The sequence below is a fragment of the Aedes aegypti genome, chromosome 2 (assembly GCF_002204515.2).
Source record: "Aedes aegypti strain LVP_AGWG chromosome 2, AaegL5.0 Primary Assembly, whole genome shotgun sequence".
NCBI classification, from domain to species: Eukaryota; Metazoa; Arthropoda; class Insecta; order Diptera; family Culicidae; genus Aedes; species Aedes aegypti.
The window spans coordinates 420,407,635-420,435,332 of NC_035108.1; the positions used below are offsets into that span (position 1 = coordinate 420,407,635).

The 27,698-nt window shown below is 36.7% G+C and overlaps 1 protein-coding gene across 13 annotated transcripts in view; it reads left to right on the plus strand.

Annotated features, from left to right (window-relative positions):
- The window catches only part of LOC5568795 (potassium voltage-gated channel protein Shaw), a 367,684-nt gene that overhangs the window by 105,719 nt on the left and 234,267 nt on the right, over nucleotides 1–27,698 (plus strand). For 3 of the 13 annotated variants that reach the window (XM_021847471.1, XM_021847464.1, XM_021847470.1), the window contains 2 exons: nucleotides 19,590–20,086; nucleotides 20,469–21,123. The gene's annotated coding sequence lies outside the window, so the exon portion shown is untranslated. The other 10 variants (XM_021847463.1, XM_021847467.1, XM_021847469.1 and 7 more) reach the window with 8 other exon arrangements.

The window sequence follows — 27,698 nt, forward strand, 5'->3', positions numbered from 1 at the left end:
TTCGATAAAAGAACTTAAACATTAGCTTATTTTGTTCTTTGATTTATATGATGCGGTGGCGTAGCCAGAAATTGTTTCTAGAAACAGAAGGGATCTTTACAAGAAAAAAAAAATTTTTTTTTGACCAGCATACACAAAAAACACTTTTTTAAACTCCCCTTTTCTTAAATACGTTCAAAATTGCAAAACCATTGATATTGTATATTGCAATACAAAGCTATCTCAGATTTAGGCATAAAAGTTGAAAAACAAGAACTTCAAAAACCAAATTCCGGATAATCGAGTCCAAGATTACGGATAATCGAATCCCGGATAATCGAGTCCCCGGATAATCGAGTCTCTGGATAATCGAGTCCAACCTGTACCCACGTTTTTTAATGTTGAATAATCTTTTAGATTCCGCCTCTGCTTTTTTATATTTAAGAAAGTCCTCGGTACTCCCCGATGATCTAAACGTTTTGAATGCCTCTGACCGTTTTGTCAACATTTTGGAGCATTCCCAATCCCACCATATTGTAGGATTCTTCCGAACATTGCCTCCGTTAGGGATTGGTTTCGTTTGACTCGCAATTGCACTTTGTTTTATGGAATCGATCAAAAATGCGTGTGTCTCTATCGGATCCTCGGAGTGATTAATTTCGGTGACGATCGAATCTAATTGTCCTCTATACCTATTCCAGTCTATGTGTTTGGTTAAATCATAGTTAGTTGTTGAAGCTGATTCTAGAGTGTTAGATTGAAGTGATACGATTATCGGAAGATGATCGCTTCCTGATGGATCATCGATTACTTTCCATGAACAGTTTAACGCTATTCTTGATGAACAAATTGACAAATCTAGTCTACTACATGACTGAGTGGGACACGCTATTCTAGTTATTTCACCAGTGTTCAAAATTACAAGATCAAATTCATCAGTTAAATCGTAAATAATCTTTGCTCTACTATCATCTATTTGCTCACCCCATGCGCATCCTTTCGAATTAAAGTCACCTAAGAGCATCAGAGGCGCAGGAAGTGTATCTACAATACGCTTAAGATCTGTGTATCTTAAGTTGATAGTGGGAGGAATATATATGGAGGCAATGGTTAACTCTGTTGGTGTGACATTAATAGTAGCGGCCACTATCTCGATAGGGGAGGGTTGTTCAATCTCAACTCGTTTAAATTCAATCCCGTGCTTCAAACCAAGCAAGACTCCGCCATACGGCTGGTCTCTATCGCTTCTAAGTATATTGAACTGTGGTACATAAAAATCTTTCTCTTCTGTCAACCATGTCTCTGATATTGCGAATATTTGAACTTGATTTAAATTGATTAAGGATCTGAAGTTTGCTATTTTTGGGAGAATACTATGAGCATTCCATTGAAGTAAGCTTAGTTGTTGCGGAGTAGCACTAGGCATCATTAGCAGCAATGAAAGCAAGGAGGGGCATATGGGCGATTATCTTTTCCCAGATTAAGCTGAACAGGGGCATCAGGCTTTCAACAACGGACATCCACACATTGGAGACACGGAATACTGCGCACATCATACGAATCAACTGTGGTATGGACAAAATGGACTGATCTGGACTGCTACCTGCAGGTTTATCTTGTGTAGCTGGGAGCGGAGGAAACTGTTTCTTGTCGTGAATGCTAAAAGTCGCGCCGACGGTTTGCTGAGGGACTTTTTGAGAGAGTCTATAGAACTGTTGTGTTTTGTTTTGCTTAGACGTGTTTGGAGACGACTGTTGTGAGGTTAACTGATCTGATGTTAACGCGATCTGAGGAGCTTGGTTTTGGGGAGGCATGTTTTCGGATCTTCTTTTGAAATTAGCGGTCTTTTTCTTTCGTTTTGGATAGACGTAGGTGTAGCTGCAGTTGCCATTCTCGTCATCATCGAGATCATCGGCTGGAAGGTCTGCAAGTGGAGAGAACAAATTGTCTAAGACAACTGTTTCTTGATCCGCGGTGGAAAGCAGTTCAGCGAATGAAAGTCTGGACTTTTCCAATAATTTTCGCCGGGTCATGTTAACGTGGTCTTGATAAGAGGGACAACTCTTCGGGGATGGATCATGCTCCGCATTGCACCGAATGCACAAAGGAGACACGAAAGAGCACGTTGATTCGTCATGAATTTCAGCACATTTGCCACAACGTGCTTTGTTATCGCACATTTTAGCCGAGTGACCATATCGTTTGCAATTCGTACACATCAACACTTTAGGAACATATAATCGAACGGGGATCAACACGTGATCGATTTCAACAAAATCTGGAAGGGCCGTTCCTTCAAAAGTAATGCGAAAAGAGTAACTCGGATCATATACGACATCTTCACCTTCTTTGCGAGGGACGACTAGTTGGTTGACCTCCAGAACATTCACCGATGGAGCATTGGGATTTCTGAACTTTCCGACTCCATTTTCTAATAGGTACTGGCCGCTCAAGGTGGAATCGGAGATAACACCGTCTATCTCAACTTCTTCGCTAGGGATGTACACTCTATACTGCTTGAATAAGCGATTAGCTGTAACAGGGTATGCTCTGGCTCTCGGTGAATGTTCTGGATTTGCCAAGTCAGGAGGATCTTTTATGTCCGTCTCCATAGCCGCAACGGACTTGCGGTCACTGGCTCACACACGCTACAAATTCTCGATAGGAAAGAAACAATGGTACTTAGCTTTGTTCAACGATCACTCGACGGAGGAAACAAAAGGCTTCACTTTCTATACCACAATCGAACACTGCTTTGCCAGCACGACCGTTCTTGTCAAAAGCTAAACGTGGAATGATTACAAAACCTTACAAATTCATTAAAAATTTTATCTGGAGCTTCCAGATTTTTGTATTATGGGGGCTCAAAAATCTGTAAATTGGCAACGCTGGCCCCACAAATATGAATCAACGCTTCTAGGCATATGTATGACATTTTATTTGCTACAAATGGAACAAATGTGTTTAAGCATGTTATTCTTGATTGCGATGCTGAATAGATTTATGGTTCACGTAGGTAAAATGGGTTCTGCGTAATTGCTACTCTGTTTGATGAGATATTCTCCGTTTAATCCAACTTTGTTCCATATCTGTGTGCTATCCATAACTGTGGGATGACTGTAGTATTGACTGGTCCGCAGGATATGATAAACTGCACTGCCGTTGTAAAGTTTCAAAAACCCCCATTTGCCCTAAATTCCTCGAGCGAATAGCCCAGGAAAGGAACAACTGCGTTTGATGAACTACCGCAATGTTATCTTCCATAAGAATGAAGAGAGCAAAACCACAGTTTCCTCCGGGGAACATCGCGTGTCCTTTTGAGAAAATCCGTTAATATATCGCAAACATTGTTTGTACACAAATGTTCTGAATTTGCTCAGGTGGTGCAGATTATTGATGCGCGCATTAGTTCTCTCTCTTATTTTCCCGCTATGACGTTACTTTCAACCAGTGATGCCACAAACACAGATTTATATGTAATTTCACAGATTTTTTCCTGTACTTGCATACAGATATCTGTGATCACAGATCACAGATTTTTGAGATAAAAAAGATTTTCAAGATTTGAGGATATTTCACGAGTTAATGACACGGTTTTGGAAGATTCAAATCAGAAATGCTATTACTCTGTTGAGTTTTCCTAAAAATTTAAGTATATTAATTTTTTTAGAAACAATTATGCATAATAATTTAACATCTAGAAGAATAAGTTCAAATTCAAAATTTTTGACATGCCAAGACCAACTGAAATACGTTTGCAAAGGTTCTTTTTAATCTAAAAACATTAAAAAATTGAATTTTATACAACACAGATTTTTACCAAGATTTTTGGAGCTTGACTTAAGATAAAAAAGATTTTTTCAGCCAAAAACACAGATGAGAGTTGGAAAAAATGTGGCAACACTGCTTTCAACTCTGTATAAGAACAGCAGGAGAATAGAAGATAAAATTAATAGCACGCATCGATGAGTAAAGGCTCTCCGCGATTTCGTTGTTGTGTCATAAAACTCTACATGTAGCAGCGAAATCGCAGCGATTGTTTGTCGCTGTCGCCGTAAAAATCGCCACTAAAAATGATCCAGAGCCACACCTCAAATCTTCAAGAGCACACATCTAAAGAACCAGACTCCATTCAAGCTGAAAACTCTATCGATTGGTTACTCGATGGCCAATCGATCAAGTGTTCAGCTTGAACCGCTGTCGGATTCGTTAGATTTGTGCTCTTGAAATTCTGAGGTTTGCCTTCGATTTATATCCACCTTAAACAAGGGAGATGCATACATTATTTTATATCAAAAAATGAATCTAGGTTTATTCACGCTGTACCACACCACCAACTCCTCTCTCCTCTTATAACGTGACATAATTTTCTCACGACCCCCAATTAAAAAAAAATGCGAATATTGATAATATATTATTACAAGTATTGGAATTTGGTCGCAAGGCAAAGGTCTTAACCTTTTCAATACCAACATCAAGTTTCAAAATTCTCTAGTTTCGCCATCGTTCGATCGATTTTGATGATTTGTTTTAGTAAAAATCACAAATCAGTTATAAATTTGATTCATGCATTGCATGCACCATCAAAATAGTTCCAGATTTAGATTCAAGTTTGGTGGGGTACCTAGGATATTTCACAATAGAAAAGCCTAAATTTTTTTTTTTCGATTTTCGCACATCTAAATTTTGAGAAAAAAAAATAAACCGAACATTAATTTTAGCTCATTGAAAGACGGATTGTCTGAACGAACATGGGTGAACTTGTCAATCCTATTTGCGGTTCCTCTATGCTATATAGTCCAGGTCCAAAACTTTGTTTTTTCGAAATTTTCAAATATTTTTTAAAATACTCTTGAGGCTCAAAATTTAGTGAAAATGTGATTTTGTAGTCAGTTTTAAACAAAGAATCTGAAAATGAGATAATATCAACAATCCTTAATTCTTCCAGAAATTCCTTCACGGAATTTGGAAAAGGATCATTTCTCGCATACTCTGAGATAACGCCCTAAAAGCCATTGGTAGCCACGTGTTTAGCTCGTTGTTTCTGAACAAAAGAAAGAATAAGCATCCAAATCAACATCACGGGCAGGTAGATAACGATCTTTTCTTCCCCATAGCGTTGTTAAATAGCATGAAAATCCATTTAAATGCTCAGAAACAACGAGCTACACACATGGTTACCAATGGCTTTTAGGGCGAGATCAGAAGTTATGCGAGATTTCTCCAGTATTTGCTCTACAAAATTATAGAAATATCTTCAGAATTTTCTACAAGCTTTACTCTAAAAGTTTGCATTCATCCAGATTCGATCCCTCCAAGAATTAATTCACAGTTTATGCAAGGCTGGTTAAGTTGCTGTCGCAATATCTCTTGGAATTTATTACTTTTGCAGTTCTTTTAAATTTAGCTTGATTGATTTTTTAGGTATGTGTTGATGGATTTTTTTAAATTTAATTTAATTCAATACTCCAGCAAATACTAAAGCAAACATTCCAGTGATTCCTCTGTTCTACTTATTTTCCTTCTTCTTTCTGGCGTTATGTTCCATCTGGGATAAAGTCTGCTTCTCAGTTAAGTGTTTTCATGATCACTTATCGACTTCTGTCCCCAATCACATTCATTCAAGCCACAAAGCATAAAGTACAGCAAAAAAAAATGAATATCATGTGTCCAGGTTTTATGGTATATATTAGCATAACATCACATCCACATGATTAAAAAAAATGTAAGGCATTTTTAAAAATCAAATTGATTGTGGGCTCCTCTCAATATTTTTGAGATTATTTTAATTGTTTGTAACTGCTTTTCGACCCACTTCTTAGTTGTAACATTTAAATTAAACCCACTCATTACCTTGTGTGAGTGTCAGATATGTTGAAATGAAACCTTATAAAGTTATTAAGAAGATTTCAAACATACAGAAAGGGTCCTACCAAAACATGTAAGGATTCCGCTGAGCAACGCTAAGGTTTCCATATGGTAAAGGATTTAAAAAGACGTTTTTTATGTCTTTTTTCAAATTTCCAGCGTTTGACAAGAAAAAAACAATTTAAACGTGTATTTCGCGAAACAAATTAAAAAATTTCGTTTCGTTTCGAAAAATTCCGTGAGATATTTGATTTCGTATCGAGTTACACGAAACATTTTTAAATTTCGTTTCGTTTCGTCATTATCAGCGCAAGATATTCCGCGTATCGTTTCGTTTCGTATCGACATGGAAAAAATCCATATCGCATACCCTTAATAAAATACGTTAAACAGTATGATTACTCTCCTACCTCGGCTCGTTAAGCAAATCCGTGAAAACCACTAATGCACTAATCAGACCAAATCGATCAATTTCCATCGTTTCGTTCTTTTGTGGTAGGTACATAATTCAAAATCGTTCCCCGAAGCCAAACCACTCAAACGATGCGTTCGCCGAGCAAATCAATCTTAAAGCTTATTTTTCACCGACGACGGCTCAGTCACTCGTTTCGCTTCATCAATCGCAACGCCTACATGGCTCAATACAGTGGCTTGTGCCTACGGTCAGATCTCCTATCGGAGGCTGCCACCTACTTTCATCCAAACGCCATTTCGCAGCAGTTTGTGGAAGAGATTTAAAATGAACATAAATATATCCTTTTAAAGACACCTGAAGAAGTTGGATAACAGATGAGAGATTGCGGTGAGCTGTTTAAGATACAACATATCGGAAACCAAACATGGCCGTCGGATGTTTAATCTTCAAAAATAATGGACTTAAGAAATCGATCTTCTTACTTTAAACTTTTTGATAATGCACAAAGCTTAAATTTGGATTTCAAGCTGTTTCGCCTTAAGTCTAATTTAGTAAACGACACTGAAGACGACCTTACATTTGAGTGGAGTGGGTGGACGCATCTAATAGGAGACCTGACTGTGCTCTGGTATCGGTTGCGTGAATCCCATCATTCCCATCTTCTTAGCTGATTGCCTGGATATCGGGTTGAGTTTGTTATCTCACACGCAGCTGTTCCGGTTATTGAGTTGCAAATAACAGATGGAAACCGTAGAAAAACCATGAGTTCGTGTTTCCGGTCAAGTCAAGAAGAAGGCGGGTTGATTTCTACACCCACTAGAGTTTTTTCATTGCAGGAGCAAAAACTGATAGTCCACCAAGCTTGAAGACAGGCCAAGTTCCAGTGAATACGTAAAACCAAGGAGCAACAAAAAAAAAAAAACTGAAGGCATTTGACGAATCCCATCCCACCGCAGCAAATCTTCGTCGATCCATCACCATAACGAGTTGGCGTGAGTCCTTCAAAGCAAAAATACACATAGATCAACTCCACCAGGCAAATCCATTCCATTTTGGCTTTTCAGAACAAAACTGCTCCCAAACGATGGGTACGCTTTTGTTGTCGGCAGTCCACCCGTTCATCCGTCAGGGGGCTGATTGACGAGGACAACGAAGAATATGTGTCACACCGAAAGAGGATGGAAATGCTTTCGTTCCACCACAGCGTCTTTAATCTGTCACGTAGCCAAAGGCACAAAAATCCTCAAATTTCACCAGCTATGAAATGTGTCGTGCGTTTTTGGCTTCGTGCTTGCGTAAAACCATCATCAATGAGTCAGTCACGCCGCGGATAGATGGATACCCATCACTTTTTGAATGAGAACCAGTACTCGTGATAGCATATCAGTGTCAACGCGTTTTGAATTCCATTTGCTTTGTGTATGTTTCATACCCCTTTTCAGTTGAATGTGTTTAGCTTGAAGATGAGAAAAAGCATATTCTCGAAATCACAGTTTCCTCCAGCCAGTCTTCAGTCTGGAAGGGAAGCGATCCTTGAAAAAGTGGTTCACGGTCGGTAGGCAATTTCACTCTTGGCTGATTGCATGGCAGCTGTTGATTGAACAACTTTTACCTTTCACAAGCACACACGTTAACTTTTCTCAGAAGTGGTAGCGTATGTTTGAGTATGATTTGAGAAAAAAATGCAGAGATAACCATGTCACGTGGAACGTTCCAAGAAAATTGTTTTTTTTTTTTTTCAATGCAAAGAAATGATGTTTGAAATCCATTTATCGCTGCAGTTACGTCAAAACCGATATGAAAAGTTGTATCTACATTGCTGCTTGCGTTTGAGTTAAAGTTCATGTCTGAATTTTCAACTGCATATAATTGTTTCGCCTAACCCTTGTACATTCGTTCCATACAAATGTCTTCAGCCTTTTGGTTGTTATAGATAAGCAAAAGATATAAACTCAAGATAGTTTAACTATTGCATATAGGTAACAAGAGACCAGATGAAGTTAGGGGAAGACGGGGTAAGAGCGCCCGCCGTGGTAAGACGGACCACCTCCAGTTTGGCATGAAAATGGCGTTATTCTTGAAAGTTTACCAAGCACTTTGCATAAATACAAGATTTCTGACATTCAAAAGCATTTAGGGTGATACCAACATTATTTTTTAAATGCCAAATATCAAAAACAAAGTTTTTGCTCGTAGATACTGAGCTTGATCTAATTTTAACAGATGCTCACTTAAGGATTTCAGAAGTGATTTTTTGTCAAAACATGACAAATAACCCTTCCATGCTTTAACATAAATGTGAAATATGCTTCAGTGAAGTGAAATATGAATTGTTTATAATTAGCTTTGATATGAGGCTTTAATTGTGAAAATTGCGCAAGCGGGGTAAAACCAACCACTGTTGATGGGGTAAGACCGCCACCCTTAATCTATGCCAAATAAAATGTCTAAATCATTTTAAAAGTTGTAACTACGTTGTATATTACTAAACAAGTACCGTTTTGATTCAGAAGAAGAAGAAGAAGCTGTCCGGAATTCGAATCGAAGTGTCCGGAATATGAGGCAAAAGTGAGGAAGCGTCCGGAATAAGAATCATTAAAAGGCCACACATTTTGATTTATTAAAAATTATTCAAGTTGCGGAAGCGAATTCTTTACCCAACATTCAAAAGTTAAGGGCTTCCAACGCTAGATAACGCTAAAGAATCATACAGAATGATTTATTTTGTATGCTCTCTGCTGGGTTATACTTCACTGAGGCCTTAAGTGTCCGTAATATGAATCAAAACGGTAAAATAAAATCAATTTTGTTAAAATACAAACCCAATCCGCATATTTTTCCAAAATATGGGTGTCTTAAGGTAATGATAAGTATACAGTCGACTCTCCACTTCTCGATATTCTACATCTCGATATCTCTCCCTATGTCGATGATTGCTTCGGTCCCTTCATTCTGCATACGATTTCTCTCTCCATATCTCGATATCTCCATATCTCGATGAGTTCCTGTTGATTGTTTGTTCCCAATTTTCTCTCCATATGTCGATATGAACAATATCTAAGGTTACTAGACCAGATTTAAGCGATTCAGAACAATTTGGAAACTCGAAATGAAGTTTGTTTGTTTATTATTTTCCTAATAACGGAGTGATTTTCAATCTAGTGTTCATTAAATAAATGTTCTTTGTCTCGATCTCTCCCTATCTCGATGGTCCCTTCGATATCGAGATGTGGAGAGGCGACTGTATATCTAAGTTTTTTAAACTAATTAACCCTAAAAATGATTCAATATCCTCGTGATTCAATGTAGAATTCATAAAACAATATCCTTTTTAGAATAACAGGGAACTGATATAATTTTTTCGCAAATTATGGTCGCTTTTAGCCCGTGGGTGGACGGTTTGACCCCGTCGCACAGTGCTTCGAACGTATAGCACTTGAGGACAAAAGTTATAACGGGATGTTTTGTGCGGTTTTGCCCTACGATGTTGAGAAGGATCTCGTTATACACAAAAAAAACTCATTATTGGCATAAATGACACATATTACATCAGTAATGGCATGAGTGGCTTATACGTCAAATTTTACATTTGACATTGACATCATAGAACAGTGCTCGCTTGGAAGAAATGTTGAAAATAAAAATGCATGAAAAAGTACTTGAGTCGTTTGCATGAACGATGTATGTGACATGCGTAACCATAAAAGTGTCTCAATAACCAACTTTTCATAAAAAAATTGAAGTACGGATTATTCCAATGGATAAAATGAAATATAATAAAAAAGGTTGAATAAAGTTTCTTTTTATTAGCAACACAATTCATTTACGAGCTATTATTCATCCGAGAACTTTAAAATGTCGTTTGACCAGAGGGTTTTATTTTCTTTTATTTCGATCATTTTCAACGGAACGTCGCAATAGTTCCGGTCAGCAAACTTTCATCCGATTTTCCTGCTTCCGAAAATGTTTGTTTGTACATGCATGCTGTGTCCTGAACTTCCATCGAAGCCTCACTTGCAAACCAATTTTACAGCAGTAGAAGCTTCCAACGAGATATCCTTCATGATACTGGATACAGTACAATTCATGAGCTGTTGCCGATCGACTGTAGCAGCTGTTTCTGATGCCGAAATCGGTTTCGAAATTATTTTTTGTTTCTCTTGCTTTAGCGCATGAAGGCTCGAAAGCAAGTTCGGATGTAATTCGTTCAAAGTGGTTCGAAGCAAATTGAACTTTCGTTCCGACACATCTAAATCAATGTCCAAAGCTAATGCCTGTGCTGCAGTCATGACCTGTACTTGATCTCCACTCGAAGAATTTGATAAATTGTCAGCGAATGCGAGCTCTTTATTGATAAGATCTGCAACACGTCCCTTTTTAGTTTTTCTTGAACATTCCAGTCGAGCTGGAAATATCTGCATCGTCAGTTTCCTGATTGCGCGGGAGCTGAACTGGTTTTGCTATAACCAGTCGGAGTTTTGCTTCACGAAAATTTTGTATGATCTTCCACATTTAGCCCACTTTTGGTTTATTTTGCAACAATAAAATTTGCAAAACGTCTTTAGCTCGTTCTCAAATATCTTGGAGAAAGAATCAGTGCGATAACGACTGTACATGAAATTCAGAACATGATTTTTCCGATTGGGTGGAGCGGCAGAAAACTCCTGCTCGAAACAATCTTTATTGATGGTTGTGGCAGCATATCCTAAAAATCATAAGATGACATACAATTGGCAAACATATGCAGCTGGAATCACTTCCAGAATTTAAAAAATACTTGAAATTTTATTTTAAAGTGGATTTCAAAAAGATACTTTGAGGTACTTTTTTGTATGGGCAAAAAGAAGATAAGTGTTTTAATTTTTTTCTGTATTAAAAAGCATGTAGCTCAGAAGCATCTTTTTCAACAATTGTTAAAATATATCACAGAAAATTGAATGGAATGACTCCTACTTACTTGTTTCAATACGGTCCATAACGATTTTCCTTTTGAAAATATAATAAGGATGGGAATGAAGCGAATTGTAGAGGGACTGGATTGACACGAAAACAATGAATAATATAGAACGATGAAACAACTTGTCAACACGTGGTGTTTTGGTTTGTTTTGAAAACTGCACGAACTTTCTAATATCTGTGCTACACGCTCAAAACATATGTCAACATCATGGCCTACTTGATTCGGTCGAATATGAAAGTTGATTTTTGGACTTTTGTCCAAGGGACGAAGCACTGTGCGTCGCTAAAAATAATCGTGATAAGAAATCACCTTTTCAACCTTCAAGAAATAAATATTTTTTTACAAATACAACACCTATGATATTTTATGATCATGCCCAAGGCTTCAAAAAACGACGTGCTGCGTCGAAAAAGGATTTATTGATTCTTGATTTTGATATGTGAATTAAATTCCTTAGGCGGGCGGTCTTACCCCGTCTTCCCCTATTATCAAACAGTCCGGTCTCATGCTTAATGTATCATACTGCAAGATGTGCTTGATTTCTTAGTATTGCATTCTCTTAAAAATATTATCCTCTCCAGTAAAGGTTTGTAGAATAATAACTCTACAAGCAGTAAATGTTATTGTTATGATATGCAATTGAGAAGGAACAGGGAGGGCCAGATGGATTAGAAAGGATCATTCCGTGCCTCCCCCCCCAGAATTTAAGGTGAAAATAAATAAAAAAAAGTAATTGACATCGCATCTCTTCTAAAAAATCTTTGATTCTGCCAAATCTTATACTGAAATATTTTGCTGACAGTTCTACTAGAAATTCTTCTATAAATTTCTTCAAATAGTTATCCCAGAATTATTTATTTATTATTAATTATTTCGCGAAGTTCATTCAGAAACATTTCCAAAACGCATCACAAATCGCGTAACAAATTATCCAATCTTTTTCTTTTCTGGGAACTCTGCTTCAAATCTTTGGATTATTCAAGAATTATCTACAAAAAGTGTTTTTGAAATGTATCTTGCCATCAAATCTTAATACAACATTTGTTGTAAAACCCTAGGGATACTTATGGTCTCGGAATCAGGATAGCTGTCGGGGAAACTGTGGAAAAACATTAAGCAAACTGGCTGGGAACGGGAAAGGGATTTATTAAGATAATAATACGGGAATTTGTAAAGATTTTCCTTTAAGCATACTTTTTATAAAAAGTTTTGTCAATTGTTGGCATAATCCATATTCTGGTATTTAATCCAGGCTGGAATTCCTGGAGGCGTTTTGGCAAAGTTCTGGTGATTCTAGATATATTCGTAAGAAATTTTTCCATACATATGTTTTTTTTATTCATAAGAGATTTTTGTTATCCTACAGTGATACCTCCATGAGTCGATGTTCCTTGACTCGATATCGATTCATGTAACCATACTAGAAACAAAATTTCATGGTTAATGTGATGGTCCCTTGAAACAGCTTTTCAAAGGATTGCTGTTCCATGACTCGATATTTCCATGAGTCGATTGTCCCTTCAATATCGACTCATGGAGGTTTCACTGTAAAATTATTCACCTTTAGAGAAAAGGTTATAAATAATATCTTATCTTTCGTGTTTCGACATTTTCTTCAGGAATTTTATTCAAAAATATTGTTTTACTCTAAAAAGAAACACTATTTGGGCTTGTTTTAAAATAAATGTCCGATATGAGAAAATTTTACCTGAAAAGCAAGCTTGTTTTCTCTCTGGTCCATATTGTTTAAATTGAATTCAAATCAATAAACAAAAGCACAAGAATCTTTTATTTTTTTGACTAAAATGCATCAGTTTGATAATAATTCTTATTTGTGAAAATGGATCAGGAAGATTTAATAAAAATATTTTATTTGAGGCAAAATTTTCTCATATAGAACTATACTTATTGCGAATATACTAACCATTTATGTCGAAAAAGAGCCAAAAAGGTTGGGCCGTCCTACAAAGAAAAATAAGTAAATTCTAGGAGTTTTGAAAAATCGCAGGATTCTTATATCTACAGTTCTGAATTTCTGAACTTCCATCAGGAATTTTCCAACAAATTTTCAGTTAAATACAAACATTTCCTACAAGATTCAGTGAGATTTAACATTACGAATTTTACCATAAGATATTTTTGGCAATATTCTTACAAATACTGTCAATATTTTTGTGTTGATTTTTAAAAAGACAATTTACACCGTCTTCAGCCAAAGGCTGCACAGACTGAACAATCACGAACATTAGGCAACGGGCAACACGAAACACCCAGTATCCCAGTGATGAATTTATCGTTTGACGAAAAGTTTCCACCGACCGGCGTGGAAATCGAACCCATGCTTTGTGGCACAATACGCCTAAACGACTAATGCCGATAACCACACGGCCACGAAGCCCACAATTTCTGCAGTTCCTAGCACAATAATTAAATAAAGTCCCTCCAAAAAATCTTGTTTGCAGTTTCTGCAAGTAGGAAATTTTTTTTCTTTATCAATCTGTTTGCCATGGTATCATGAAACTTCGGAGTTCATATAAAACAATTTCAAAGATCTTCATCTTCTTTCTGACGTTACGTCCCCATTGAGACAGAGCCTGCTTCTCAGCTTAGTGTTCTTATGAGCACTTCCACAGTTATTAACTGAGAGCTTACTATGCCAATGACCATTTTTGCATGCGTATATCGTGTGGCAGGTACGAAGATACTCTTATGCCCTGGGAATCGAGAAAATTTCCAATCCGAAAAGATCCTCGACCGGTGGGATTCGAACCCACGACCCTCAGCTTGGTCTTGCTGAATAGCTGCGCGTTTACCGCTACGGCTATCTGGGCCCCCACAATTTCAAAGATGTTGGATTCAAATAACTTCAGTAAAAATACCCTACTTCAATGATTGTCCATTTAAAAAAAAAAAAAAAAAAAACAAACAAACAGGAAAAGAATTTTTGTAGCAAATTTTACAAAAACCACTTAAACTTTTCTGTCAGATGTTAGTAGAACCTAGAAAGAAAGGAATTTGTGGAGAAATTGTTTTAGAAGTTGTTCAATGAATTACAATATCCTGTTCAAAGAAACAATCTTTGGAAAATACTTGGATGAATAATTGAAAAGAATCCTGTAGCAACATCATAGGGGAAACAATAATATAATTCTATGAAGAGACAAATGTTTTAAGAAATTTTTAAGTAGTTTTGCGGAAAAGTTTTTGAGAGAATATTTGAGCGTATTCCACTTCAATCTTTATATGTAGGAATGTTATATATTTTTTTAAATTTTGTTTAAGAAATTTTAAAACATTATTGGAAATTTAAAGGAACTCTTGAAGAACTTTCTGTAAAAAAGAACAAGCATATCTGCAGAAAACTTCTCTGAGAAATCAATAAAAATATTTCCCAATTGAATCCTGTTTAACTGCTTATGCAAATATTGTGGCCTCTCAGTCGTCCTTGAAATAACACTGGAATAATCATTCCATGTTTGTTTTTTGCATAAAGTTCTCGATAATTTTCGCTGCGAATCAGTTAGGCAATACTCAAATAAGTTCTGAGAAATTTTCTGAAAGATTTGTTAATGCAGGGGTTTTTAGCCTTTTTGACTCGCGGAGCACGTTTCGAAACAAAATTGATACGCGGGGCACCTGTTTTTCATCATCACTCCCTATGAAATCTGGATTTTTGTAAGCGCTTAAATTGATCCAATAAATTTTACGAAAACGAGTTTGAAGTTTTTCCACCAAATTGAGTACCGATACAATATGTATGAGAACCGAGAAAATAAACAAGCAAAACTTCTGCGAATTATACATCAAAAAGCTTTTTAATAGATAGAAAACAGTAGAATTTTTCAGTATACTAAACTCAAAACCGACCTAAGTATTACATGCATACGGTCTTTCCGTTTATTATCTAAAAAGATTTGTTCTTTTTTTTTTTTTTTTTGATTGAGCAAACATGTTTATATCAAGATTAAACTATGACAATTGAGCATCTAAATGAAACTATATTAGGTTTTTCGTCAAATATTTCAGAATGTATGGCTTTAAAATGGCAGAGTTGAAATTTGAATTTGTTAGACATTTTTTAGACTTTTGTCGTTAAGGTAGAGATGAATCGAAGCCAATCCTGAAATTTTCAAAAGCACAAATCTGGAGAACCAAACACCCGTTTGAGCTGAAAACTTAATCGATTGGTCGCACCCAGCAAGTGACCAATCGATTAAATCTTCAGCTCAAACGGATGAGTTTCTGTAGCGAAATATTTAATTTTTTAGGCCTTTATTAATGTATATGAATGGTCAGCACTCTCGGAAATATTTGAAATTTCTTATATTGATAAAACTCGTGAAATAGTTCTAATTTTGTTTCACAGAAGTGCCCAGCAAATTTCAGAATATCCTATCGATTTTCCCATAATAAATTCAAGAATACCTTATTTTTCACCTAAAACTGTCACATACAAAATGTATCCGAATATTTTCACTGACAAAATATGTTTCAACTTCCAATTGCAAAATTTTAGCCCAAATGCTAAACGTTTTCGTAAAATACCCGAGGTACACAAAATCAATGATCGAGATCTTGACACCGTGTGTATAAGACTCGTAAAAAGTGTGTTATACCATCCATCATAACGTCAAAAATATCATATGGTGAAGATGTATTTAAAACCACCTTCGAATTTTTCTATCTACAGAACAAAACAGTGGTCTTAAATGAAAATAATATTAATTGGTCCCAACTAACGAATTACTTATCGAACAAATTTTAATCGTGATCAGTTGTTCGTTCTTTAAATTTATATTCTTGAATACTCTGGATATGGTTTGGTTAGATATAATAAAAACGTAGGGGAAAAGCACAAATTTTCCACCCATTCATACAATTTTGGCCTACTTTGTATGAAAATCCGAAAATTGGCACAGAGTTCTTATGGGTCAAAAATTAGTGCTCTTCCCCTATTTTAAAGCAATAATTTGATGTATTTCAAGTCATTGATATTAATTTTCAAAACTGTCGCGGAGCACCTGCCAAGCACGATGTGAAAACCGGTGTGTTAATGAAATCTGAAAAGAAACTTTAGACCTCAACGGAAAAGTTGAAAAAAAAATATTGGTGAAATATTTGAAGAATTTGTAGGAATAATCCTTGCTTAGTGATTTTGAAAACAAATTTGGTAAGATTACTAGTAGTGCAAATATTATTTCTAGGAAAAATCCTTAGTAATTCCAGAAAATCCTAAATAAGTTTTTGAGTAATAACTGGATAATATTTCAAACTAACAACTGAAATTGATATGTAATAAGTACTTCCTGAATAAAATGTTCAAAAGAATTTTTTAAGCATTCTTTAATGGAATTTCTCAAAAGATTTTCTTAAGCAATTTGTAGAGATCCTTCGATTTTTTTTTTGTGTAAGTTCCGAACCGAAAGCCTATGGAACAGCTGAAAAAAAATTGTTGATCCTTTTATGATAGGCATACTTTACACCAGCCGTAAACTTAAGTTTGACGAAAAATACACACTAAATTTTCATCAAAAAATTGCCCAAAACCGAGTTAATTGTAATATACTCAAAAATAGCAGTTTTTCACAAAACTATGTGGAAATGTAAAATTTTGGTGACAATTTTCACACGATCAGACAAATTTAACTGAATTTGTGGATTTTAGGCAATTTGCAAATTTTTCCATGATTTTATACATGGGTCAAACTTATGCCCCACTATGGGCCAAAAATTGTTTTCAAGCATCTATGCAAAAACTAAAACACCTCAAAGCAACCTTATGATAGGCCTAGAAACGCCCTTACATAAAATATTGAAAAAGATTTTATCTTCAATTGGTTCCATGCAACGAAAGTTTGACCAAAAATTACAATATTCACGTCGAAAAACAACAAATAGTCATAACTTTTCCAAATCTCAATCGATTTTTATGATATTTGGATTGAAAGTCTCTTACTTACTCTTAGCATTTGAACCACCATGACATTTATAAGATTTGTTTTGAAATGAGCAGGAAATCTTAAAAAGAAACTCTTACCCCACTCGAACTTTTGCCCCACTTTACTCTACTGATGATTTACCAGTGCAAATCAGTGATGTGACAGCTGCGGTAGCTTTTCGTTGAACCGTAAAACGGAAAGTTTTCCCTAAAATTGCAATACCTCGGACAGATATTTAGTATATTCATGGTACAAGTTGTCAAGAAAATTATTCCAAGGTTGACTTGATTGCAGGCAATTATCAGTATGAAACTCATTTCAAGATAATTGTACCATAGTACTTATACCACCAGTGAGTCATAAGTATAAAACGAGTGAATAAAGAATTATTGAACAAACAAACTATCTAACGTGAAGCTGACAAAGGATAACAAAACAACATTCAAAGAATCTCATAAACCTAAGGCATGTTCATTTTATAAAGTGGACACCTTGTACACGCATTTTTTTTACATGCAAATCACGACTATGAAAATTTTTATTTCTTTTTAATAATCATAACTTTTGAACCCCTTGACCGATTTTCAATTTTCTTGGACGAAATGAAAGCTAAAAAATTCAAGAAAAATATAAAATTTCACAAAAATTGTTTTTTTTTACATTAAAAAACTAACAAAAAAATTACGTTTTTTCGTGTTTTGAAGCCCTTGGGGCTATTGCTGTTTTCTAATTTCTTGAAAGTTTCAGAAAATTTTACGCTTACTGTCAAGTTTTCAGCGATGTATGTTGTTCAGTTTTTGAGATATATTTTTTAGAAAATCAGTCATTTTTTATCAGCACACACTGTAGGTCTTAGCGCATTAGATTTTGGCTCTCATTTATACAAATATAGTTCTTTTAATAATCTGAACCAATTTTTAACACGCTTTCTACTTTACTTTTTTCTGTTACCTATATTAGAATAGTAAGGGATACCAATACACAATTTGTTCTTAAGAATAATGATTTTTGTTATGCCAAAAATATTGCTCAACATTGACGAACAGTTTTTCTTAGGAGTTTTCCGAATAACTATATAGTTCTTCAACCAAAAGAATTTTGTGAGATTTTTTATTTTTATAGCATTGAAGAATAATAGTAGAACGATGTAGAGAAACCCGATTACGATTTTATCAATAAATAAAAAATATATAGCATACACAAGGTGTCCACTTTATAAATGAACAGTCCTTAGACTAAAAATGAGACAAGGGACGCAAACACTCAACTTTTCAACAGTATTTTTGGACGCAACTCCGATTTTTTTTTGCTTGGGATCCATAATAATGAATTGACGAACTAATATTTTTTGGGTCAATAGAGGCCGGGGTACGAAAATAAAAAAAAAACGAACAAAATCAAAACCTAGAAAATGAATAAAAAAAAATCTGGGGAATGTCCTATTCTGTTGAATGTCATTCTGAGGAACGTCATTCTGAGGAATGCCGTTATGGGGTTTGACGTTCTGGGAAATTTCCTACATCCCTTTTGTTTAAATGTGGGGTAAAATCTGAAGAAATGGTTCAAATACACTTTAAAGCATAGCATACCGTTGGTAATCTAGAGACGAACCAACCATCAGCTGAAAGTCTTGACGCTATGTGTGGAGTTCACAACTTTGCCCAGTATTGACGGATCGATTTGATAATTGGAACACTTATATGATACTAACGTCACTAAAATCAACAAATCAGTTGGCCCAATATGAATCCCAAACATGAGAGTTGTCTTCGGCCAGCTGGCATTCGGCCAAACGGCATATGCAAAGTATGAGTAATGTTTAGTTTTTCATCTTGAAGGATGTTTTCACTTAATTAAGGGGACAGATTCCATCGTTGATTTCAAGGTTTTTTTTGTCCAAAATCAAGGAAATTCACACAAAAATCTGTTTACTTTTCTCCAACCAGAAAATAGTGAACACGTTCGCATCGAATAATTTTCGGTTTTGAAAAAAAAAACTGCTTTTAAAGTATTAATGAGACGATGATTACGCTGACGGATCCTTGAATTTTGAACAAATAATGAATATATTCCGTAGTAAAAATTACAAGCAGCTTTATGAAAAAATCACAAACAATTGAAATCAATACAAATCTATACAAACTACAAAATTTGCAAAAATCGTGATTATTGCGACCGACATTACTTCTGCAAAACAAGAATTGCTACGCCAATGATGATATACGAAAAAAGATACCATTAGATGCGTTTTTTTATAATACTTTCTACTTCTCCTCATGTTGAAAGTTTCTCTCACGTTCCTAAGAAAATGAACTTTCATCATTGACCATTTCCCAAAGCTCTTTCCACATTTTTTTTTTACCGTTAATAAAATTATCCAACTCAAGCCACTAAATCATCTCCTTCAATTTCTCTCACTCTTCCACAGAGATTCCTCCACCATTGGATTACCGTCATTCCGGAGGCCTGTCGTAGACTGAAGACTTGATGAAGCAACCTTTCATTCCTTCAGGGTGTCATCCTTAGCTCTCGTCGTCGTCTCGGTCAGCAGTGTATTGGGGGAAAACGAAGAAAAATGTGTCACTTTTATATCCTCCTTCGGTGTATACGTTGAACAAAGTCTTTTCGCAACAACGACAAGACGGATGTCCCTCTAGGAGGCGTCAACGGCGACCAGCACGACTTCGACGACGACAAGCGAAGCCCCCGGCACCGAGGTCGCTGTTCGTGCCGAAACACATTTAATGAACCCTGGAGGATTTCCCAGCCGTGAACGGGACAACAATTCTATCGAAAATATCGGCAACTTCGGGTTCGCTCATCGTTGTTGTGTGTAATAAAGTTTATTTGCGCTATTTGGAAGTGCGTGCGATACCTACGGAGGGAAAAAAGTGTCTGGGTGTTGTGCTCGAAGAGAAGACACGCGTGAGTTTCGACATGTATCCATTTCCGAAGGCGATGGCGAAAAATTGTTACCGATCGCTGGTTTACCGATTTGGGGTGGGGGAATGATGGGATGAGGATTGTTAAACTTGTTTAGTTTCCCTTACTGTAAGTGCGGTGCGCCTTTGAGGGATATGGTTTTCCGCTCAGAATAGGATGTTTCAAAAGTTTTTCACACTTTCTATATTCGAAACTTATGTTGTATTGTTTTGCTTTGTTTTTTCTTTTGTTATCCGATTCTCTTATTCTCTGATTCTCTGATTTTCTGACTCCCTTTAATTTTTAAATCCTCAAACATTGTTACTCTATTGCACCAAATACGAAATTTTGTAAGCATAACTTTGCTCAAAACGTTTTCTTTTAGTAGAAATATCGTTCACAGGAGAAACTTTCTCCATTCTCGTGTATTGATAGTAAAAAACGTATGAAAAGAAAAGTGATAAAACTCCGGGTAAAAGCGATGTGTATCAGCACGACTGCACCGTACATACCATCGAACGTGTTCTCAGTTCATTCATATGGTCCTCTTCTTCTGCACCTGACACATGTTCAATGGAGGAAGGAAGCTTGAATCAATCTATCGCACAAAAGGCGGCACCAGCACAAGGCACCAACGTCGATCTCCGGTCTTCGGACAACTCTAAAAGTGTGGATAAATTTATTTACTCACCTTTCAAGTCGGCAGCGGTGAAGAAAACTGTGAAACGACAAATGCCAGCGTAATCGGTTGGACGGTCTGAAAACGAGGGAGTGTGTGGTCTCGATGTGAAGGTTATGAGTTATATTCAGTGAAGAAAAGTTCTCGGCACCGGAAAGGCAAATTGCTCTCGAGAAGGGAAGAAATTGTGGCTAGCATGAGAAAACGTAAGCGAATTAAAGTGAGTGCATCGAGTAGTGACGAAGGGGGAGAGCCGATAAGTTTGAAGTGAAAAGTGTTTGACAAATGTTAATAAACTGCAACGGAGCACACCGAGTGTTAGTTTGGAAATAAGGTTGTGACATAGATCCGGTCGAATAGGGTAAGGGAACGAGAATAGAGAAACCGGTGCGAGGGTACTTCTGGCAGATATCCACAGTATTTGGCTTCTTCGGAGAATTTCCACAAGCAAAATTAAAAATATCTCTTTGTTTGATTAGGCACTTTATATGTGAATGCCACGTAAGCTTACGATTTTTTTAAATTGAGGCACAGTGGCGGGCCTTCACACAAAGGTCGGACAAAACCTGAAATACGTCCCACTTGACTTGATAATGGTGATCTATTAAACATCTTGGATACCTGATATCACCCCGTTGGGAATAACTGCCAAATTAAAAATTAGATTTTCTAATGAAATTTGCCCATATTAAGTATTGTCATCCAATCGAATAAAAAGGCTATTATTACAAAACAATTCGTTGTAATGCAGAGATTTGTGTACAAACCCAAACTAGAGATACATGTTCAAGTTCCTTGTAGTAATGTAAGTTTAGTTTCAAACGAGATACAACTACTAATTTAATATGTTAAAATTTATGTTATTAAAGCCAAATCAAAGGCTTAAAGCTACGCTTTCAAATGAGCCCATTGAGCTTCAATCAGTTATGATTTCGTTTAGATACAGCTGTTTGAAGAATGCTTGGTGGTCGTTGGCGTCATTCCGGCTATGATGCACACGGCCTCTTTAGAACCCGTTTTGTAGGGGCTTGCTACTCTCAAGCACATGATACTTTACCTGCTTTCCAATCGCTTTAGGTTTCTGCTAGTTCTAACGGCTTTTGACCAAATTTTTCCCCCATACCTCAATAGCGCAACACCTTTAATAAGCTTGCGATTGCTGGCAATTACAGCAGAGTTGTTACACAGAAAACGAAAGCACCGCTATAGCCGTAGATGCTCTGTTATCGGCATATTTAACGAAGTTGAGCTTATAAGCGATCATTACCCTAAGATGTGGTCTCTGTGGTACAATAATCGAGATCGAGATAAACGCCCGTTGCTCGGACTTGCGGTTGTTGACCACCACCACCACCTCAGTCTTGTGACGAGCCACTCCTAGTTTCCAAGACTTCATCCATTCCTCGACAGTGGAGATAGAGTGCGCTGTTGTCAACTCTACTTCCTCCATCAATTCGCCATTGGGTGATGTCGTCGGCGAAACCAACAATTCTAAACCCCTCAGAAGGGGCAGCCTCAGTACGTTATCGTACATCGCATTCTATAATATCGGACCCAAGATTGAACCTTGAGGTACTCCCGCGGTGATTCCAATGCTTTTCTGCCTCTTCTCTGTGTCATACAGCAGAATCCCATCATCAAAATAGCTTTCTAGAAGCTACACGACCTTGACGCGGTGAAGTCGCTGTTGAACGCCTTCTTCACATCCAGCGAACAGTAACGGATGCTGCTCCTTTAAAATATGCTAAAATACCACCTCAGCAGTCTAAACGACCCACTGGATAACGTCCAGAGTAAATTGATTTATTATTCCTGAATCCAAACTGTTTGTTGGACCCGTCTGACCATCTGCACCTTCCGTTTATGGCACTAGCCTCAACTACTAGCCTACAACTAGGATCAACCTCTCCTACAACTTGCCCGTCGTATATAGTAAGCGCATAGGTTTATACGCTGACGGGTGAGTTGGTGGTGTCTCAGCCCTTGGTAGTAGCATCAATTTCTGTCGCTTCCCTACATCCGGGAAGATTCCTTCATCAATGCAGTGTTGCATCGCGCTTCTGGACATGTCTGAATCCGCACTGGCTGCTGCCTTCAATCCAACATTCGGGTTATCATCCGTATACCCAGTGTCTTATTTGACGGAAATGATTTCACGACTTCTGCCAGCTCTTCGTTCGTCACCCTCGACACTTCTTTTCCTTTATCTATCGCATATGGCGCCGAGGACCATGGGCTTGTGGGATGATGCAGGAAGAGTAGGTACATCGATTATCAATCGCAGCAGCTCGGGCGACTTCTCTTGGGGCGTTATGGCACCTTTGGTCTTAGTCATTACCACTCTGTAAGCTGTCATCCCACGGACTCGAATTGGCACTCTGGCATAGACTACCTAAACATGCCCGTTTTCGACACTTGATTCCCCTATTGAGAGCTTACTTTGCCTCTCTGAATGCTACCCGCGTTCTTCTCTTCTGCGTGTGCGCTGCATTCTTCGTCTAGCTCGAAGGCATATCGCTCCAAAATTTGCAATTAATTCGCACCACCAGTACACCGGCGGCCCAATCTCTCTGGGAGAGAATTTTCTCGGCATGGAAGCATCATACGCTTGTGATAGGTCTTCAGAAACTAAGTCTTCATTGCTTAGGTCCAGAGTGCTCCGTTCGTGCCTCAGGGCTTCAGTGAATATTTCACCGCCGAAGCGCGCAGTTTTTCAACCTCGAACTTGGGTTGAGTTACATCGCATTGCCCTCTGTCCAACTGGTATTATACTATAGCGAATCAATACCCACATTTTTCAGTTCTACATTGAATGCGGCCAAGTATTCCAACAATAGCTGGCTTCTTCGGTTGGAACATCAGCTGCTCCACTTCACAGCCCATGCGTTAAAGTCACCAGCTATCACTACTGGCTATATCCAGTTCAGCTATCATCCTGTCGACCATATGGGGAAATTCCTCGGTCGACCACCTCGGGGGTCCGTAAAAGCGGCAATAGAACACGCCGTTGGATTTTGCTATCGCAAAACCGTCATTGGAGATAGATATATTGGCTTTTCAGTCTTGACAAAATTAAAAACTGTTATTTTATTTTGTCCAACGTTTCGGTCCGTTTGGGACCTTCCTCAGGGACTCAATTGTTACAGTTCTTTCGTCCAACTGTAACAATTGAGTCCCTGAGGAAGGTCCCAAACGGACCGAAACGTTGGACAAAATAAAATAACAGTTTTTAATTTTGTCAAGACTGAAAAGCCAATATATCACCAACAACGAACTACAGTCGAACTACCAACGATTGGAGATAGAGACTACTTCTTGGGTTAAGTATTGTCCTGTCGTCCCTATCTAGCTGCTAGCTGTTGGGACCTACCCGTCACCCAGTTCCCGTTGTTCACTGGTATGCGGTATGAGCAGGTCCGTCACACTCGGGCTCAGATTGGGTACCACTTCTAGTACTGCATTTCGTCCCTCGGTAGTGCAAAAGGTACCCAAGTTTGACAGATCGCAGTACACTTTTCACGGCATTCTAGATTACCTTATGAGACATAAAATTTTGGGCAACTGCAAGGGACATGGAGGTCTTTAATTTGTCTTTGGTATGAGCCCGATACGTCGGTCTTCGTTTCCAAGACTGACTTTTAAAGCAGCTGCTGGGTAGCATTACAGTGGTTCGAATTTAATTATGTTACTTTTCTTGTGGCCGGACATTTGAGAACACCGGTTAAGTGTCCATTGTATGCTCTGTCGACACATATTAGGCACTTAGTGATTTGCTGACATTCGCATACCCTATGGCCTTCGGCATATTTACTGCACAGCTTACTTCTGTCAAGACCATTGTCTTTCCACGACTTATGGTCCTTCTCGTAGCACTTGAAGCAAACTTCAGGAGACTGTTGCGTGGTCAGCCTGCACGCCGACCAGCCTACCTTGGGTATGCCCAAGTTCATCGTTTTAAGAGCAGCCGAGACTTTCGCTGCATCGGTGATTTAATCCAGATTTTTACACTAGAGAATCCCTTCTGCAGATGAGGATCTCACATCAACCTTGTCAACAACTACTTCTTGAGCTAGAAGAAAAAGTACGTGTAAAGTTATATGCTATTTGCTTTTTTTTCTGGTAATCTAGGTCAGTCAGGAACTCCGTGGGAATTAGTCCATCAGATCTAGAAGCGTAACTTGTGACTCAAAGGTTCATTGACAATTATGAAATTAATTTAATTACGGTATAGTACTAAATTCGGTTTTTCATCCACTCACTCATAAACAACGTTTATAGTCACATAGGATCATAAAAATATTTTCCATCATGTTTTGAGTTCAACAACTGTTTACACCGTGTCCAGTATATGCTCATACAAATTCGAGATAACACTACTTTGCGCTTGTTTAACTGACATCATTGGTGATAATATTTTTAAAAAGTAGTTATAATACTGATTCACTACATGAAATATTTTTTAAATATTTCAATTATAAACTTATTTTATCAACTTAAGAATTTACGAAAAATATTTCCAGCGGCACGCTCATAGGCAGAGCCCAATTTCAATCTGCAGTTATCGCACATATATTTATCAATATTTATCTATTCAAAACGCAATATAATTAACTTAAAGTTTCTGAAACTTTTTTTGTGAATGCTCTGATTTTCACTTTGTAAACCAGACCAATATGAACAAAAATTCATATTAAGTGCAAAACACGACTTCAATGGACATTTCATCACTTATCATAGCAATTATTTTTTCTTATTCATAAAACAAGCTATTCTACGTTAGTATAATACTACTAGACTACAATGAAATACTACAACATTGGATTATCCTACATTCAGTAAAGTTATACCAAAAAAAAAGAAAAAGTGTATGAGAATATATTGGACACGGTGTAATATTATACCAGAACTTCTTTAAGTACAGGCCTTCAGATAGATCTACAATCGTAACAAATGTCGTGTCGGATGATTATAAACAAGGTTGATTACGAGCTTATGTAATCAACGCTATCAGAATTTGAGTTCAACGACCTTTTAAGGTTACCTACGAGCTACTTGGAGTGTAGGTCTTTTGATTTACAAGCACAATGAGTGGCCTTTCAGAATCTTGAAAAGCTAGGATAATATTCAAAGTAATGCAGTACCATGATTAAAATTCAATTACTATTCAAGGTTAATAAAATAACCAAGTACAGCTCTTTACATCTACTAGCGCAACTAAAGATCTTTCGTTTAAGAACAACATTTTTACTCTATAGGTTCATGAAAATATGCTCCATTCATGAACTTCTTTGAGTACAGGTCTCCAGATCCACAACCGTAATCAGTGACCCTTTGGAGTATTAGGAACAAGATTGATGCCTACACGGGCTTATAGAATTACACTCTACCAGAATATAAGTTAAACGATCATTAAAGTTATCCAAAAACTACTTCGAGTATAGCTCATCAGATCTGCAAGCAATAGATCTATACGGGTATATATATAATTTTTTGAGTTAAGTTTGACGAATATTGAAAGTAATCCAAGTACTATTTGGATGAAGGTCATCAGATTTACAAGCGCAGTACGAGTAACATTTTGAAATCTTGCAATTTCTGATAGTATTAACACAGGTTCACATAGTTAAGTAAAAGTTTTGAGGTCTCAGCGCATTAGATTTTTTATTTAAAACAAATCATAACTTTTGAACAGCTCAACCGATTTCCAATCTTTTTTTATGGAATGAAAGCTTAAAATTTCAACTTTTCAGACAAAATTGAAAAATCTGATAAAAATATGTTTAAACGTGAAAAAATATAAAAAAATCTAGTTTTTTTAGAAAGTTTCATATATTTTAATGGAAAAAAAAATAACTTTTCAAAGAATTCTATTTTTTTCTATTTTTTCTGAAAAGTTGAAATCTTAAGCTTTCATTTCATAAAAAAAGATTGGAAATCCGTTGAGCTGTTCAAAAGTTATGATTTTTTTTAAACATTAAAAATTTAATGCGCTGAGATCTACAGTGTGTGCCGATGAAAAATGATTGATTTTTATTTTCAAAAAAATATATCTCAAAAACTAAAAAACATACATTGCTGAAAATTTGACAGTAAACGTAAAATTATCTGAACTTTCAAGAAAAAATGAGAACAGAAATAGCCCCTTTGGTCCCGAGGCCTTCAAAACACGAAAAAACGGAAACTATTGAGTTTTTTCATGTAAAAAACACAATTTTTGTGAAATTTTATATTTTTCCTGAACAGTCAAAATCTTTAACCTTCATTTCATCCAAAAAGATTGAAAATCAGTCGAACGGTTCAAAAGTTATAATTATTTTAAAAATAAAAATTTTGCAAAATCACGATTTTTCTGGTCACTCTATTTTGGAAATGGTCACCCTAATCAAAAAATCCAAAAATACGTGTATACTTATTTCGGATAAAGAACAAAATAGCAAATTTTCACGGAATTCGGAGACCCACTAGATCGGTTTTTCATGGAATGGCTGTATATGCTCATCAAACCAAATGAAAAATCTCTGTTCACGTCTGTAGATACGTAAATTCTCACTCAATTAAGTTTTTGGATAACCATAAAATCCTCTTTGACTGTGAACCTTATTCAATGTTGTCCAAAACGTTACGAGTTACAATTGTAAATCCTTAAACATGTAGTCAAAGGAGTTCAATGATATTACTTGAAAATATTAAGCTTGGTTTTCTATACTTGTATGAACTCACATGAGTGTAAACCTTGCTGAATCATTGTCAAGAGATTGTTGGTTTCGTTTGTTGATCCATAGACCTAGGTGATCCGTAAACCATTCAATAGAGTGCTTAAAATGCTTGAAATAGTTTGATTCTTCTTGAGTATGAACCTTATTCATGAACCTCCGAAAAATCTTTGGTTACGTCTGTAGATACGAGGGCATTCACTTACAGAAGTTTTTGGATAAC